The following is a 17,369-nucleotide window of genomic DNA, read 5'->3' as shown; positions in this document are numbered from 1 at the left end:
AATTTTAATCAGTTTCAAGTTCTTTTAAAAAGGTGCTGCAACACAGCACGTAAACCTACAGAAAACTCCTAGTTTTTTTATGTTTCAAGATTTGCAACTATGGCATTCTTGGTATTAATTGCTCATTGTAATATCCACAATCTTAATCAAAATTGTACTTTTTTACATCTTTTCAATGAATTAAAGAGCAATATATTCAAACCTTGATTTTACTAAAAAAATTTTTACATGTTTAGTAATTTGCAATATCTATTTTCACAAACAGTAGCAGTTCACAATTTTTATTTTCTTACACATTTTAACAATGCCTCAAAGTTAGCAACATTTTTGCACACAAAACAACCATTTTACTTTTTACATTATTAAAGTTTACAGCATAGTTTTTTACAATAGCTCTCACAGGTAGAAGCTTAACACTCAACTTTACATTGTATTACCGCCCTCTATTTATACAATAGCAGTAACAAACTACTAAACTTCACCTAGTTTAGCAAATGCTAGTCCACACTCAGGAGTTCAAATGTAGTTCTAGGTAAGTTAAATTAAAACTTGCTATATACTAGCCTTTTTATTATTATTTTTATATTTTGATAGATTGTATGTATTTTTTTTTTTTTTTTTTTTTTTTAAAGGTTTACTTGCGTAGTTTGTGTAGGGGAAGCTTTCAATAGGCAAGAGTTTCTACTCTTAATTGACATTTAATTAATATTTTAATTCCTAGTCATTTTATTTGCTAAGTTTCTCAAAATTCATACTAGTTTAAATTTCTTTTTTAGTATTTAACAACGTTTGTTTTTACTTTTGGTTTTGAATTTTACTTTTACCCTTGTATATATAGGGGACGAAACACGAATAGAGTTAGGTTTTGAGGCAACTTTCCCTTGATAAGTCTGTCTCCTGCCTGCTCAACAATTATTCACTTATGCAATTTTATTTGGTCTTAAAAATTTCTTAAAAAAATTTTTGAGATTAATTTTTTGAAATATTATATATTTCATGATGTGCACTTAATTTACATATGCTCTTAGAATTTAAATATTTTAAATTAGTTCGCAGCAATAATTTTATTTTTTATTTTTCCAATCAAATTTCTTAATTAAATTTTAACTTTATACGAATGGAGAATATTTAATAAATTCATATATATATATATACTAGAAAGCCCAAAGGTCATACGAAATGACCATTGTTCTAGATATTATAAATTGTAATTAAAATGATTTGTGCAAAGGTGTCTGCTAATTCAAACTGAATTACCCAGAGCAGGCAGCAAGGATGCCCCTTTGCTTACTGCTCCAAGGGGTTTCCCCCTTCTACTTCCTTAAAGTAAATGCAATGAAGGAAACTACTGGTGGTACATTTCTTAAGAGCCACTGCTAACTCAACAAATAAAGGTGATTTAAATAATAAAATGTTAATTCACATGTCAAAGATCTCTTTGTACACAACATTTCCATCATTTTTTAAGCTCGCCTTGCAGAGGACCATCAATTATTTTTAATTTTATGTCCGTTCTTTCATGAACTCTTGAACAGGCAACATAAAGTTGACAGTGTCCAAATGCAGGCTGTTAAGCGTTTGGCCCTGAGACTTATATTGATGGTCTTAGCATAGGCAAGTTTTACGAGAAATTGTCTACGTCTCAATCAAAATAGCAACCCTGTGCCATGGCACCTTCACCCCATTGGCTAGTACAGTAACACAAGCAACCAATAAACTATCGGTGACAAACAGACACTTAAGCCGCATATATATATATATGGGGTGAAGTAACATCATCTCCTCCGAAACGGCTGGCTCCTGGGCTTAGCAAAGCACACTATTAGATTCCGCAAGCCCATGGCACGCCATTTTGACCATTCGCGTCTTCGTGAGACTTTAATTAGCCGAGATATTAATTAAAAACTAATTTTCCACTTTCTTTGGTTTTCCCATACCTGCCAACTTGTATGAATTTTTCGTAATTTTTACGAAAATGCGTTTGTCTTTATGATTTTACGATCGTAATCCATTTTTTACGATTTTTTTCCTTTTTCAAGTGTTTTTAGTGATTTTTGTCGAAATTTTAGAATTTTTCGCCAATTCAGCGATTTTCGCCAATTGTATAGTGTTTCACCGCCAACTACCGACTACTTCGAATCCAGTAACCTACGGTTTCTCCCAACTCGCCGCTAAACCAGCCAATCCAATGCGCTGAACTTGTGGAATTACTCAGCTCGGATTCAGCAAGCGTGGATTGTCACATTCTGTTCTTTTTTTTTGCACGTGCTACAAATTTTCTTAATATATTGTTTCAAAAAAACCGTATTCTCAATATTTTCGGCTGCCTACAAAGCCGGATTTCCAACAATTAAAGAATCCTTCAAAGGAAATGACTGCATTTTGCAACGTGTGCGTGTGTGACTTCATAATAAGTCACGGTGGAAGAAGCGACATTGTGAAGCATGTTAAGTCTAAAAAGCATGAAGTTAATGCTTCGGCTTCGACAACGTCAAAGAAAGTGGATGATTTTTTTTTTTTTTTTTCCAAATTCGGCTACGAATTCGGATGCCGATGTCATTTTGGCAGAGTGTTTGTTTACTGCATTCCTCATCGAACACAACGTGCCGCTAAGCACTGCGCCGGTCAACTTTTCAGACGGATGTTTCCCGACTCCAAGATTGCTCAGAAATATCAAACCAGGGAACTTGTAAATTCTTTGAAAGATCATGAGAAAAAATAATTTTTTCAATGTGTCAGAAAGTACTTTTCCTCAGCCTGTGATTACATTGTAAGGAAGTTTCCTTTGCAAAATGAAGTTCTTTTAAATGCTGAAGTGGCAAATTTGAAACAAATCGAAAATTCATCTTTTGAAAAGATTCGTTTTTTTATTGATAAATTTCCATTTTTGTTAACAATTAAGGAAAATGAATGTCATAATGATGCTTTAGATGAACTACAGAACCAATTTTCTGCTGCACAGTTTGAAGACTTTGCCAGTTCTGGAGAAGAGTGTCCTCGTTGGTACCTTAAAAAGAATAAAAAGAGCTGATGGAACACCAAAAATTTGATAGACTAGCAAGAGTTTTATGTGCTATTCTCGTAATTCCACACAGTAATGCTGAGTGCGAGAGAGTCTTCAGTGTTGTGAAGAAAAACAAAACTATGTCTCGTTATTCAATTTCACCAAAAAACTCTAGAAAACATTTTAATTGCTAAATGTTATGAGGAAACTAATTGTTTCCAAAGAAATTTTGGCTAAAGCCAAAAATGCTCTCTAAATTCATTGCAATTTTTTTTTTTTTTTTTTTTTTTTTTTGTAGTAACATTAAGTTCTTGTTTTATGTTTCCTAATAAATTTTTTAGTTACTACTTAATTGAGATTTACTAATGTAAGTACAATTTTCTTTTTTCTATTAGTATAATTTTTTTTTTAAATATCAAAGCATGATATTAATTCTTCGTGTTCTTTTGAATTTTGGAGAAATCTTCTGAATTTTGGGGAGAAATCTTCTGAATTTTTATCTTTAGAGGTTGGCAGGTATGGTTTTCCCTATTAGAGCAGTTTGGCTACATGCCAAATTCTTTTTTCTTGATTATCTACAGAATGGTGACGAGTTGAAATTTGAGACACATATCCTCGGATTCCAAAAAATCTCCGAATCCATCGATACCGTTCTCATCTTTGTACGACTTTAATCGGCTGAGATATTAATTAAAAACTGCAGAAACATTAATTTCCGCACTCATTTTCCAAGTGGCAACAAACTATCAGCGACAAACACTTAAGTCACTTATATATATATGTGTGTGTGAGTTAAAATTCTGATTTGCGTGCATTTATCTTATATGTATATATATGTGGCGTTCCGACAGATACTTCAACTTCTATTCATGAGATGGCGCCATGTGTAAAATCCAGTTCTTAATCGGAGCAGCAAAGCGACGTCATTACTCACTCGGACTTCTCGCAAGACAACTGTACGCAGCGGTAGCATGAACTGTGTTCTGAGCTCTGCGTTGATCTCTGCAATGTAATTTAGTACTTAATATATTCTTTTGTTATAGGAGATTGTCTACTCTTATTTCCTTTAATTATATCATGCATTAAGCACACACGACCACCAAAAGTGGTGACCTTTTGACTGAGCACGCTACTGAGAATGGATTTTCAACGACCCTAAGCCACGTGCATCCAAGGCATTCTGAAGAACTGAATAAAAATAACAACGAATATGGACATTAAACGTATGCTACAACGTACCCCTTCAATTATTTCTAGAAGTATTGACATATATTGCTTGTGTTTTTTTTTTTTCCCAAAGTCGTGCATATCATCGTAAGGAGCTTCAGCAAATCATCAATGTGATCTGTTCCGTTCCGCTGACTTCGCCAGTCGTGCAATAATTCTTCGATCATTCAACTTTCGTGACAAATGTGATACAATAGTGATTTTCGCTAAATGTGCTACATCAGTAATTTTTCTGCAACGTGCTACGGCAAAATTCTTCCCTCAGTGTTCGAAAGTAGTGAATTTTTTTCCCATGTGTTACAGGAGTGATTTCCTTTTTCCTTCGAAAGTGCCTTAGCAGTGTGAAGTGGTGATTTTGTGTGTGCGCAATACAAAATGAACGCATCATTTTTTTTTCTCAAATAGGGGTTTCTTTTCAAGTGCATTTCGGTAAAATATTATTTGTGTGTGTAATTGCTGACCCTGTCTTATTTGTGTGTGTGTATCGTTACGTAAATTTTTTCTGCATGGTTAAAATATTTATTGTTTTCATGGTAAAATATCAATAGTGTATCCTCATGCTACGATATTTGTGCTGTTAAGTGTTTATTAATTAAAGTGAAAATTATCTATCAGTATGCCCGACGATATTCCACCAGAGCCACAAATAACACGCGTTGCGGTGAAACCACCGCCTTTCTGGAAAAATAATCCTTCATTGTGGTTCGCTCAGATCGAAGCACAATTTTCTATCGTTCGCATTAGTGAGGATTCTACAAAATTCAACCATGTAGTTGCAGCAATTGAGTCTGATATTCTGAATTCAAAACCACCTGATTGTGATAAATACTCCAAACTGAAACAGCGGCTCATCGAAATCTATTCAGAAAGTGAATCTTCAAAAATACGTACTTTACTACAAGGACTTGAACTTGGAGATCAGCGACCTTCATACTTGCTGTCACGAATGCGTGATCTGGCAGGAAGCCATTTTAGTGACGACTTGTTGAAGTCACCATGGCTTTCGCGTCTCCCTAATAACATACAAATCATTCTCACTGCTTCCAATGAAGATCTAACCCGTTTAGCAGCAATGGCTGACAAAATTAATGAACTTGTTACTCCAGCTTATGTCAGTGCTGCTAATGCTGCACCTTCCAGTTCATCCCTCGAACAACAAGTGGCTGAATTGACCAAAAAAGTATCTGAACTCTCTACAAGTCTTCATGCTTCATGGAGATACAATCGATCAAATCAGGGCCTACGTAATAAATTCCGTGCCCGAAGCAGGAGTCAATCTCGTCACAATACTCGAACGCAGTACAAAGAACCCACAAGTGGCATATGTTTTTATCATATGAATTTTGGCTCTCAAGCTTGCAAGTGTGCCCCTCCATGCACTTTTGTACAAGCGGGAAACTAAATGGGCGGTCTTCTGCTGGCCAACAGAATGTCTGCCACATTGACAGAATAGTACTGGCTGATCGTTCAACTCAGTTATGTTTTCTAGTAGATACTGGAGCTGACATATCAGTGCTCCCGAGAACTAAAACAAATGCTCACCAACTTAATAAACTTGTACTGTATGCAGCCAATGGTACCCAAATTGCAACCTACGGCACCAAACTATTGACACTTGATTTAAACTTGCGCCTGACTTTCAACTGGCCTTTTATTATTGCGGATGTAACTCAAGCAATTATTGGTGTCGACTTCTTGACACATTTTCACCTTCTAGTGGATGTCAAGAATAATTGCTTAATTGATGCTACAACTCAGCTGACATCACAGGGCCAAGCTTCTCACATATCGAACGTACCGACCAACATAAGTGTTGTATCGGGCAGCACACGGTTTCATCGGTTATTAGCAGAATTCCCTGACATTTTAAACCCATCCAAATCAGGGCAGCATACTCATCAGCCAGAAGTGTATCATCACATTGAAACACATGGCCCACCTGTATTTTCTAAGCCTCGTCGTCTTTCTCCAGAGATGCTAAAAGCTGCTCGCAAAGAATTTGAATTCATGCTAGCACAGGGAACCATTCGCCCATCTAAAAGTCCATGGGACAGTCCACTTCACATGGTTAAAAAGTCTAATGGTGACTGGCGGCCCTGTGGAGATTATCGTCGACTTAATGCCGTCACAGTCCCTGACAGATATCTAGTCCCACATATCCAAGACTGTACCCATCTTTTTCATGGAACAAACATATTTTCTACCCTCGAACTTGCCAGAGCCAAGATCATGGATTAAAACTAAATCCATCCAAATGTGTACTTGGTCAACCCTCAGTTTCCTTTCTTGGATGTCTTATCACCCAGAATGGAGTCAAACCTTTACCGGAAAGAGTCAAAGCAATTAACGACCTACCTCAGCCCAAAACCATCTCTGAACTGAAGCGTTTTCTAGCAATGTTAAATTTCTACCGACGCTTTCTGCCAAATGCCGCAAAAACACAAGCCTGCCTACATGAGTTTCTGAAGAATAGCAAAAAAAAAAAAAAAAAAGATCAACGAGCTGTCCCTTGGACTGAATCTGCATCTGCAGCATTCGTGCAATGCAAACACGATCTCGCAAATGCAACCACACTTTCTTATCACTCACCTAGTGATCAGCTTTCTATAATGGTAGATGCATCTGACACGGCCATAGGAGCAGTGCTTCAAGCCCATACCACTAAAGGACTTTCCCCAATGGCATTCTTTTCCAGAAAACTTACTACTACAGAAAGGAAATACAGCACATATGACAGAGAGCTACTTGCTGTGTACTGTGCTGTTAAATACTTCCGGCACAACTTGGAAGGACACGACTTCATCATTTTCACCGATCGTCGACCATTAACCTTCGCTTTTAGGAAAAACTGACTCATGTTCTCCTCGTCAGCTTCGACATCTGGATTTCATCGCCCAGTTTAGTACAGATATCAGATATGTCTGGTACTGATAATTGTGTCGCTGATGCCTTGTCTCGGGTAAACAATATCAACCTTACTACCCCAGATTTCTCTGAAATTGCAAAAGCTCAATTGCATAATGAGGAACTCAAGAACCTAATCTCAAATCCACAAACCTCCCTTCAGTTACAACCGCTGCACATTGATCCAACGCTTAAAATTTACTGTGACATAGAGAACAATATAATACGTCCCTATATTCCTGTCAATTTTAGATGTGAAGTGTTTAATGCCTTGCACAATTTGGCACATCCTGGAATCCGTGCCACCAAACAGCTGATCGCAGACAGATTTGTCTGGCCAGCAATGAATCAAGACATCACAGAATGGACTCGTTCATGTATTAGATGTCAACGGTGTAAAGTATCCCGTCACACTCACAGCCCCATTCAACAATTTAACCTTCCAGCAAGACGCTTTGATCATGTGCACTTAGACTTGGTTGGCCCATTGCCTCCTTCAAATGGTTACACTTACCTCCTCACTTGTATTGATCGGTACACAATATGGCCTGAAGCCATTCCTATTGAAAATATATCCGCTGGAACTATAGCTCAAGCATTCATCTCCCAGTGGCTTTCAAGATTTGGCATGCCTACCACCATCACTACTGACCAAGGCCGACAATTTCAATGTCACTTGTTCCCATCCCTCACCTCTCTTCTTGGCATTCGCCATATTCGCACAACACCATACCATCCATCTGGAAATGGGATGGTGGAACGCTTTCACCGATCTCTCAAACAAGGTCTGAAGTGCCACAGTAGCACACACTGGACAGAAGCCTTACCCCTAGTCTTGCTTGGTCTTCGCACAGCATTCAAAGAAGACATTGGTAGCACTTGTGCTGAAATGTTATATGGTGCAACCCTCCGCCTGCCAGGCGAATTCTTTCACCCAGAATCTACTCCAGTTATCAACCCTCCAACATTCCTTCAACGTTTACGTGAGACCATGAGCAATATCTCGCCAACCCCAGCATCTTCGCATAACCAGCCAAGCTATTTTGTACATCCTGCGCTTGAGACATCTTCGCACGTATTCGTGCGCAACGATGCAATTAAGCCAACTTTAACACCTTCATATGATGGTCCATTCAAAGTTGTCAAACGAATACCGAAACATTTCACCATCATCTGCAATGGCAAACAATCAGTGATTGGAATCGATCGTCTCAAACCAGCATTTCTAATGCAAGATCCAACAACTTCCTCATCAACATCACTCCCTGAAGAAAGCTTACATCCCGATAAAGAGCAACCTAAAACTACCAGATCTGGAAGAAAGGTTAAATTTAACCCAAAGTACTTATAACGTACCGATGGTACTTGGGGGGGGGGAGTACTGTGGCGTTCCGACAGATACTTCAACTTCTATTCATGAGATGGCGCCACGTGTAAAATCCAGTTCTTAATCGGAGCAGCAAAGCGACGTCATTACTCACTCAAACTTCTCGCAAGACAACTGTACGCGACGGTAGCATGAACTGTGTTCCGAGCTCTGCGTTGATCTCTGCAATGTAATTTAGTACTTAATATATTCTTTTGTTATAGGAGATTGTCTACTCTTATTTTCTTTAATTATATCATGCATTAAGCACACATGACCACCAAATATACAAGGTCTGTGTTGGCTTTAGTTTTCCACATGCAAATTTTGATCGGAGGTCGATCGGCGGTAAGCTAACGTGGTTGCCGCCGATTGGCCGATGTTGTCAAGATCGGCGGGTTGGCCGAGTATAACATATATGTATGCTGGTATCAACGAAGCTTCTTGTTCTTGTTCTCTTGTGTGATTATAAATTAGCATTATGCTAGTTTGCTTTCAATCAAATGATTTTAAATGTAAAGGCTGCAGTGTTAGCTCTTTTATTTTATTTACTGAATAAAGTATGAATTTTATTTAGTTTAGTCTTAGCTTTATTTAAGGAAAGCAAAATATGCTTTGCCTTTGTCCCCACTACCAACAGGGTTATGGGCTCAGCGCCAACAGATAATCAGTCATCCAGTTCAACTCAGCATTGAAGGAATATAGGTGAAGAGGGCCGTTATTGACGAAAAGAAGCTGACCTGTCTTAGAAGTTAGTTCAAGTCGTAGTGATCACACTTAATTGAAGATGTCATTATTACCTGAAGGTTTTGAGTTGTTAAACCATGACAACTGGGATCGATGGAAAGTCGACATGAAAATGCTGTTACTGGATAGAAATTGTTGGAGCTTCATAGAAGACAAAGAAGAAGAATTAGATAAAAGTGCAACAAGGCGTGAGAAACAGGAGTTCACACTGAGAAAACAGAGCCTTCACTACATTATATTACGGAATTAAAGCTGAGTTCAGGCCGCTGATACAAAAATGTTCAAGTGGTAAAGAAGCATGGGAAGTTCTACAGAAGCAATTTGAACCCAAAACAAGAGCAAGGATAATTCAGTTACTGGATGAATTTTTTAGTATTAGATATACGCCAAATGAAGAAATAGGATTATTTATCGCGAGGATAAGAATGACTGCAAAGAAGTTGGCTGAAGCTGGTCACAACTTGGCAGATCTTTTTAAAGGATTCCAGGCAGTAAGGAGATTACCCCAAGAATACTCCGGCATTGTACAGTTGATATATAGGTGGAAGGACGAAGATTTTACGCTGGAAAGAATTGGTAAGAGAAGAAAGCCGACTTCGCCAGGTAATTGCCAATTTAGAAGACAGCAAGGTAAGCGTGTTTAATACTATTAGTTTAAACGCAAGGAAAGATAAAGTTGAAAATAAAACTAAATCTAACAAAAAAATGGGGAATATGAGAATAGGACCTTGTTTCAGATGTCATAAATTTGGGCACTTAATTGCTCAATGTAAAGAAAATGTAAGTAAAAATCAGAAGTTTAAAATAGACTATAAAAATATAAAAATGTCCATAAAAATGGACAGTTTAAAGATAAAGAATTAATGTTAGTAGAAAATTATGTAACAACTACAGATAAAGGAGGTAATGCAGATAAATTTAATTGGGTTGTAGATACTGCAGCTACAACTCATTTCTGTAATAATAGAAATTTAATGACAAATTTGGAAGAAATAAACGATATACGTATGTCTTTAGCTGTAGGAAATTGTGAAAGTAAAGTACTAGGAAAGGGTACTGTCAAATTTGCAGTAAAAGTAGGCAATCGAATAAATTGGATTGAGTTAGAAAATGTGTTATATAATCCAAATCTAAGAAGAAATTTATTATCGGGAGCAAGGTTAGAAAAGGCTGGTGCTCATTTTGTGATTTCAAAAGGGAAGATGTGGATATACTTTAATAATTGGGATAGATTATGCTACACTAAACAATATGACGGACTTTATCACGTAAAACCATTTAGATATGCAAGAGGTAAAAGGGAAGCTGGTTACAGTACAGAAATTGGAAAGTTAAATAAAGTAGACGATGCAATGCTATGGCACGTAAATTTTGATTATATTAAGAAAACTAGTAAGAATCAAAGCGTGAAAGGGTTACCAGAAATTGAAAAATCAATAGAGAGGTGTAAATCGTGTATTATTGCTAAATCTAGTAGAATAACTTTTAAATCTGTTCCGAAGAGATCGGATAAACCATTGCAGATGGTTTATTTAGACGTTTGTGGCCCACTACCAGTTCCATCTAAGGGTGGGAGTAAATATTTTCTTGCTATTGTAGATGACTATAGTAGATTAGTAACAGTGTATTGTATGAAAAATAAAAACGAATCGTTCTACAACTTTAAGAATTATCATAGGCAAATGGAAAGACTGACGAATAGAAAATTAATAAGTATACGCATCGATAATGGTGGGGAATTCTGTAACAGGCAATTCGAAGGGTACTTAGCCGAAAATGGAATTAGTGTTGAACGCGTACACCCCAGAAGAGAACGGTGTGTGTGAACGTTTTAACCGAACGGCATTAGACGCAGTTAAAGTTATGCTTAATGACGGTAAAATGGGAAAAGAATGGTGGGCAGAAGCTCTTGGCTGTTTCGTACATACGTGGAATAGAGTATGCCATAAAAGCAACCGAACCCCTTATGAAATGTTCCTAAATAGAAAACCCAGTGTTGTTTATTTTTAAAGTACTTGGTTGTAAAGCCTATGTTGGCATGCCAAAACAGATTAGGAATAAATTAGAAATGAGGTGCAAAGAAGGAATCATGGTAGGATATGCGAAGGAAGCTAAGGGTTATAGGATATGGCTGCCAGAAGAGCGCAAATTAATAGAAACCTGTAATGTGAAGTTCGATGAAAAACTGTGTGCAGCAAATGGCATCCTGGAACAGAAAACAAAACCTAAATTTAAAAGACTAGAGGAATCTGAGCTATTAGCAGAATCAGATGAAGAACAGGAAATTTCTAGAGAAGAAATAAAGTTGTCAGATGACAAATCTACTCCGAAAGAAGTATCAGACTTAAACTGGCAAAGAAAAGCAGTTAAAAAGCCAGATGGAACACGTACAGACATATATTATTATGTAGAGGGAACAGACACCCGTTTTAGATCCTATAATGATATTGAAAAGTATTGTGAGGCAAGAAATATTAAATATGAAAAAGATAAGTTTGATTTTAGTGGAAAAAACGAATACTCGTGGAAAGTTAATTTCGTAGAACAGGAGACTAGCTCTGTGTCTGAAGAGGCAAATTCTGTAGAAATAGTTATCCCACAAAATTTTAAAGAAGCACGAAAATCAGTAAATGCCGAAGAATGGGATAAGGCAATGAAAGAAGAAATCGACACAATAAAGAAAAGAAAGGTTTGGGAATTAGTCGAAAAACCAGAAAATAAAACTATAATAGGAAACAAATGGGTCTATACACTAAAAAGAAATGAAAAGAATCAAGTGGTTAGATACAAAGCACGCTTAGTAGCACAGGGATTCAGGCAGAAAAGAGGTGAAGATTTTGATGATGTTTACAGTACAGTAGTAAATTTTTCAATCATAAGAATATTTTTCACTATCCTGGTATATTTATATGGATGGACTAATTGTCAGTTAGATGTAAAGAACGCATATTTATATGCAAACCTAAATGAGAAAATATATATGACCCAACCAGAGGGATTTATCGAAGAGAAAAATAAAGTGTGTTTATTACACAAGGCCATTTACGGTCTACATCAAAGCGGCCGTGAATGGTTTTGTGAATTTGAAAGTACTTTAGAAAATCTACATTTTAAGAAAATACAATGGTGTAATTGTGTTTATAAGGGTTCAAATGTAATTCTTTTGTTATATGTAGATGATATTGTGATTTTTAGTAAAGAACAATATAGTATAGATAAAGTAATTTCACAGCTGAGTAAGTTTTTGATCTTAAAGTATTAGGCAAAACTAAAACGTTACTTGGAATTGAATTCTTAGAGAATGAGAATGGGGTTTTTATACACCAGCAAAAATATATCGAAGAAATTTTTGAAAAATTTAAACATTTCCAGATACCAATAACTTCGCTTCCCATAGCTAAGGGCACTATTCTTACAAAATTAGATTGCCCATCTACAAGTGCAGAAATTACGGAAATGCATACATTACTCTTTAGAAATCTGTTAGGATGTTTAGTTTTTGTAGCTAACAGGACAAGGCCTGATATTACATATGCAGTGAATATCTTATCACAATTTCAGGAGAATCCTGGAATTAGGCATTGGGAAGCATTGTTGAAATTACTTGGTTATCTGAATAGTACTAAATTATATAAGTTAAACTTATCGAAGATTAAACATCTAAATTTATATTGTTATTCAGATGCTGATTATGCAAGTAATAGAGATGACCGTGTGTCCATGGGAGGATTTATATTATATTTAGATGAAGTACCGATAATCTGGAAAACTGTTAAACAAAAATGTGTAAGTTTATCAACCATGGAAGCAGAGTATATCGCCTTATCTGAAGCAGCGAAAGAATTAATGTGGACGAAAAATGTCTTACAAGATGAAATTTTAAAGTTTAATTTAAGAGAGTGTAAACTATTTTGTGATAACGAGTCTGCCATTGATTTTTCTAGATCGCCGAACCAAGCACATAGACGTAAAATATCACTTTGTTAGAAGACTAGTAAATGATGGAGTGTTTAACCTTGAATTTATCACCAATAAATTAAATACTGCCGACTTATTTACAAAAGCAGCGACTGCTGTTAATTTAAGAAAATTTGTTTAGATGTTTTCAGTGTTTAAAGACAATAAGTGTTTTCGTATAATAGAATTGAACTATGAACTTCTGTGAAAGTTTTGTTTTTGTCTTTGCATGGGGAAAAGAGGGCCGTTTGTTGGCTTTAGTTATCCACATGCAAATTTTGATCGTAGGTCGATCGGCGGTAAGCTAACGTGGTTTTGGCCGATGACGTCAAAATCGGCGGGTCGGCCGAGTACAGTCAAAAGTCGTTAATTCGGACACCCATAATCCGGAATGATCTATAATCCGGACCTCAAAGCTACAAACTTTCTGCGCATGCGTCACGTTCACGCATGCGCACAGGCGTTTACGAGAGTGCATAAGACCCTTACAGCTGCGAATATGTTTGTGTGCATGCGTGTTTAATGTGTAACGGAGTTATACGCTAAGCTAAAGTTATCTAATTCAGTTAATGTTGCAGATTGCGTTGTTTTTTAATCTTCGAATTGGATCCGGCTTATTATTTTTTGCAGACTGTTAGAGCAATTTTATAAAAGTAAGCTTGAACTTTCGATTATGTCAAATAGAATTTCCGATATATACTTACTACAAAGCGAAAGTATGTTTTGAAATCCGAAATCTGTTTATCAATTTCACGCTGCTCTGCGGCAGAGGGGGGGGGCAGAAACGTCATTATTAGATTATGATAGATTAGAAAGATTATGTCAAATAGAATTTCCGATATATATTTACTAATATGTAATTTGTATCTACAAAGCGAAAGTATGTTTTGAAATCCGAAATCTGTTTATCAATTTCACGCTGCGGATTGGAAGTTGATCTGTCAGCACTATCCTTATCTTCAGAGCAGATGTTTTTATTTTATTTGGTTTATAATTCCGATATGATTTAAATCAAGTTCCTCGTCATTATAATTCGCTTCCGATAGTGAAGAAAGTGACCCAGAGGTTATTGAAAACGAAAACATTTCGATTGACAAATTAGTCGGTATTCTCAACACAGCAATTATAGGATTTGAACAGCGGAACTTTGTAACTAAACAAGAAATTATGTCTGTTTAATAGAATTAAAGAGAAAGTATTATCACATGAAACGAAGCAACTTACATTGAAGGAAATGTTTAATAAAGTAAACAAATAAATATTAAGCTTTTTCTTTTTGTAAATTTTGATACACTTTAGATCATAATTGTTCTTTATTTCATAAATTACGGTTTCATATTTTTAATTTTGTAATTTCTGCATGCCATCTTACCAGATTTAAACTGATGATCTATAATCCGGAATCGCCGAAGTCCCGACGAGTCCAGATTAACGACTTTTGACTGTATAATATACGAGGGCAATCCCCAAAAAAAGGTCTCCTATTTTGGGGGGACGTGGAGAAAGTTTTAATATGGTTGTTGGCAACACTGTTGTGAGTGGTGCCTTCTCCACTACCACATAAGCACGCAGGCGCTTCGCTCGGATGCTCAGTCTTGGCTTTGCAGCCAATCGAAATGGAGTTTCCGATAAACGTTACCGCCAAGTGCAAAGTGCGCGCAGTTATTCGATTTTTGAACGCAAAAGGCGTTAAACCAGTTGAAATTCACTCAGAAGGGCAATTCAGAACCGGAGAAGAGGGATGTTGAGCAAGGGTGTAAGCATTCTACACGACAACACCCGTCCTTACGTCGCAAGTCAAACCGTCGATCTCCTGCAAAATTTTGGTTGGAACGTCATCACACACCCACTCTACAGTCTGGACTTGGCACCCAGCGATTTCTACAAGTTGAAGGAACGTTTGTCTGGACGGCGGTTCTGCTCTGATGATGAGGTGAAAGATGAGATTCAACGCTTCTTGAAGGGCATGGCGGCAAGCTGGTATGACATGGGCATTGTAAAACTGTCACAGCGTCTGCAAAAATGCATCGACCGAAATGGCGATTATGTTGAAAAATAAAGCATTCTTCAATCTTTAAAGTGATGTAGCAATTATAGAAAATAAACGGTTCTTTGTATATCTAAAAATATAGGAGACCTTTTTTTTGGGGGGATTGCCCTCGTATATGTATGCCGGTATCGGTGAAGCTTCTTGTTCTTGTTCTCTTGTGTGATTATCAGTTAGCATTATGCTAGTTTGCTTTCAATCAAATGATTTTAAGTGTAAAGGCTACAGTGTTAGCTCTTTTATTTTATTTATGGAATAAAGCATGAATTTTATTTAGTTTAGTCTTGCTTTGCCTTTATCACCACTACCAACAGTCTGGATATTAATTTCCAGGACTGACGTAACTGTAGGAGGACAAAAAGTCTGAAGATGGCGCTAATGATTGCATATTGAAAAGCGTTTTCTTGTGCATGTGACGTGCAATGCCGCCATTCTGAAGTAAGTGGTTCTCATGGAAAGGTGCATTAAAACGTAGCTCTTAAATTCTTATTGTTGAAGTGAAAATGGAGTAAAGAATTAACATTAAATTTTGCTTCAAATTGGGCAAGACAGCTGCAGAAACCTACAAAATGTTAAAAGAAGTTACGGCAAGGAAGCATTATCCCGCTCAAGAACTTTTGAATGGTTTAAACGCTTTCGGGATGGGTGCAAAAGCGTTGAAGATGATCCACGCACAGGTCGGCCGCAGTCCGTCCGCACGCCGGAAGCAATTGAAAAAGTTCATGATGTAGTGAAATGCGATCGTCGATCGACTATTCGAGTACTCGCCAATAAATTTAACATGGACAAAGAGACGGTTCGGCGAATTTTGACGCAAGACCTAGGCAAATGCAAGATTTGTTCCAGATTCGTTCCTCACCATTTAAGGGACGAACAAAAGCAGTTGAGACTGGACGCATGCGGCGAACTTATCGACAACGCTGATGCTGACCCTGTGTTCCTGGATAGGATAGTCATGGGAGACGAGTCTTAGTGTTATCAATATGACCCTGAAACCAAGTGTCAAAGCTCCAAATGGCCATCTCCAAGTTCACCAAGGTAGAAAAAATTTCGATTTGGAAAATCCTAAATCAAGGTCATGTTAATCGCTTTCTTCGATTGCGATGGACTCATTCATCATGAATTTCTTCCTCCTAACATGACTATCAATGGACAGTTCTACACAGAAGTTCTTGACCGACTTGAAAAACGAATTTGTAAAGTAAGGCCTCATTTTTAACAAAATGGGAGTTGGCTGCTGCTACATGACAATGCCTGCCCACACAATGAGGCAATTCTTAGCCCAGCATGATGTCGTTGAAATGCAGCATCCACTATACTTTCCAGACCTAGCACCCGCAGACTTTTTTCTGTTTCCTAAGCTGAAAAATTCGCTAAAGGGAACAAGATTTCAGGATGTCGAAGCCATCAAGAGAACTTTCCAAAATTTGTACAGCCGAGCACAGACGTGCATTACAACTGATGGGGATTACTTTGAATCATATTTAAATGGCTATGGGTTTAACCTTTTTTTCTTCTGAGTTATTCCATGAGTCCTGGAAATTAATAGCCGGACCTTGTATTTATGTACTTGCTCTGGGATCTATTTTCATATTTGCAAGTTTATATAGAATCTGAAACTGAATTTCAGCTTATAGCAACAACAAAAATAGGAAAATAGCATAATTAATTGGAAGAAATAGAAGATAAATTTTTAGTTATAAAAAATTGCAGTTGTCTTCATCATAGTAAAAACTGAACATTTTTTACTGTTGCATGCAGAACCTTTTGTAATTTTGAATGGAAAATTGAAAAAGAAAATTTTCTTAAATCCTGCTAAAGTTTAATCTAAAATACATTACATACACCATGTCAAATTTCAGAAATAATGCATTCTTTTCTACAACACAAGATTTAATATATTGCAAATGGCTTCAAGGTAAAATAAGATTTGGGGAATAATGTATTGTCAGCAGGGTTGAGAAGCCTCTTTCACATTGGCTAAAATCAGTCGGAAAAGATAAGTTTTTGTGTATTTCTATTGTTCATACATTTTATTTATATACGCCATTATTTTATTATTAATAAATTAAAATACATTCATCATCGGTGCATTTAGCCTAATTTATTCTCAAAGA

The 17,369-nt window shown here is 36.7% G+C and overlaps 1 protein-coding gene across 2 annotated transcripts in view; it reads left to right on the top strand.

Moving 5' to 3' along the window:
- The window catches only part of mts (protein phosphatase 2 catalytic subunit mts), a 79,971-nt gene that overhangs the window by 53,031 nt on the left and 9,571 nt on the right, over positions 1–17,369 (top strand). The window lies entirely within an intron of this gene.

This window comes from Stegodyphus dumicola, chromosome 2 (genome assembly GCF_044657685.1).
Source record: "Stegodyphus dumicola isolate Sdum_Otavi_A_Nest chromosome 2, ASM4465768v1".
Lineage (NCBI taxonomy): Eukaryota > Metazoa > Arthropoda > Arachnida > Araneae > Eresidae > Stegodyphus > Stegodyphus dumicola.
This window is presented reverse-complemented; position numbering and strand designations above follow the sequence as displayed.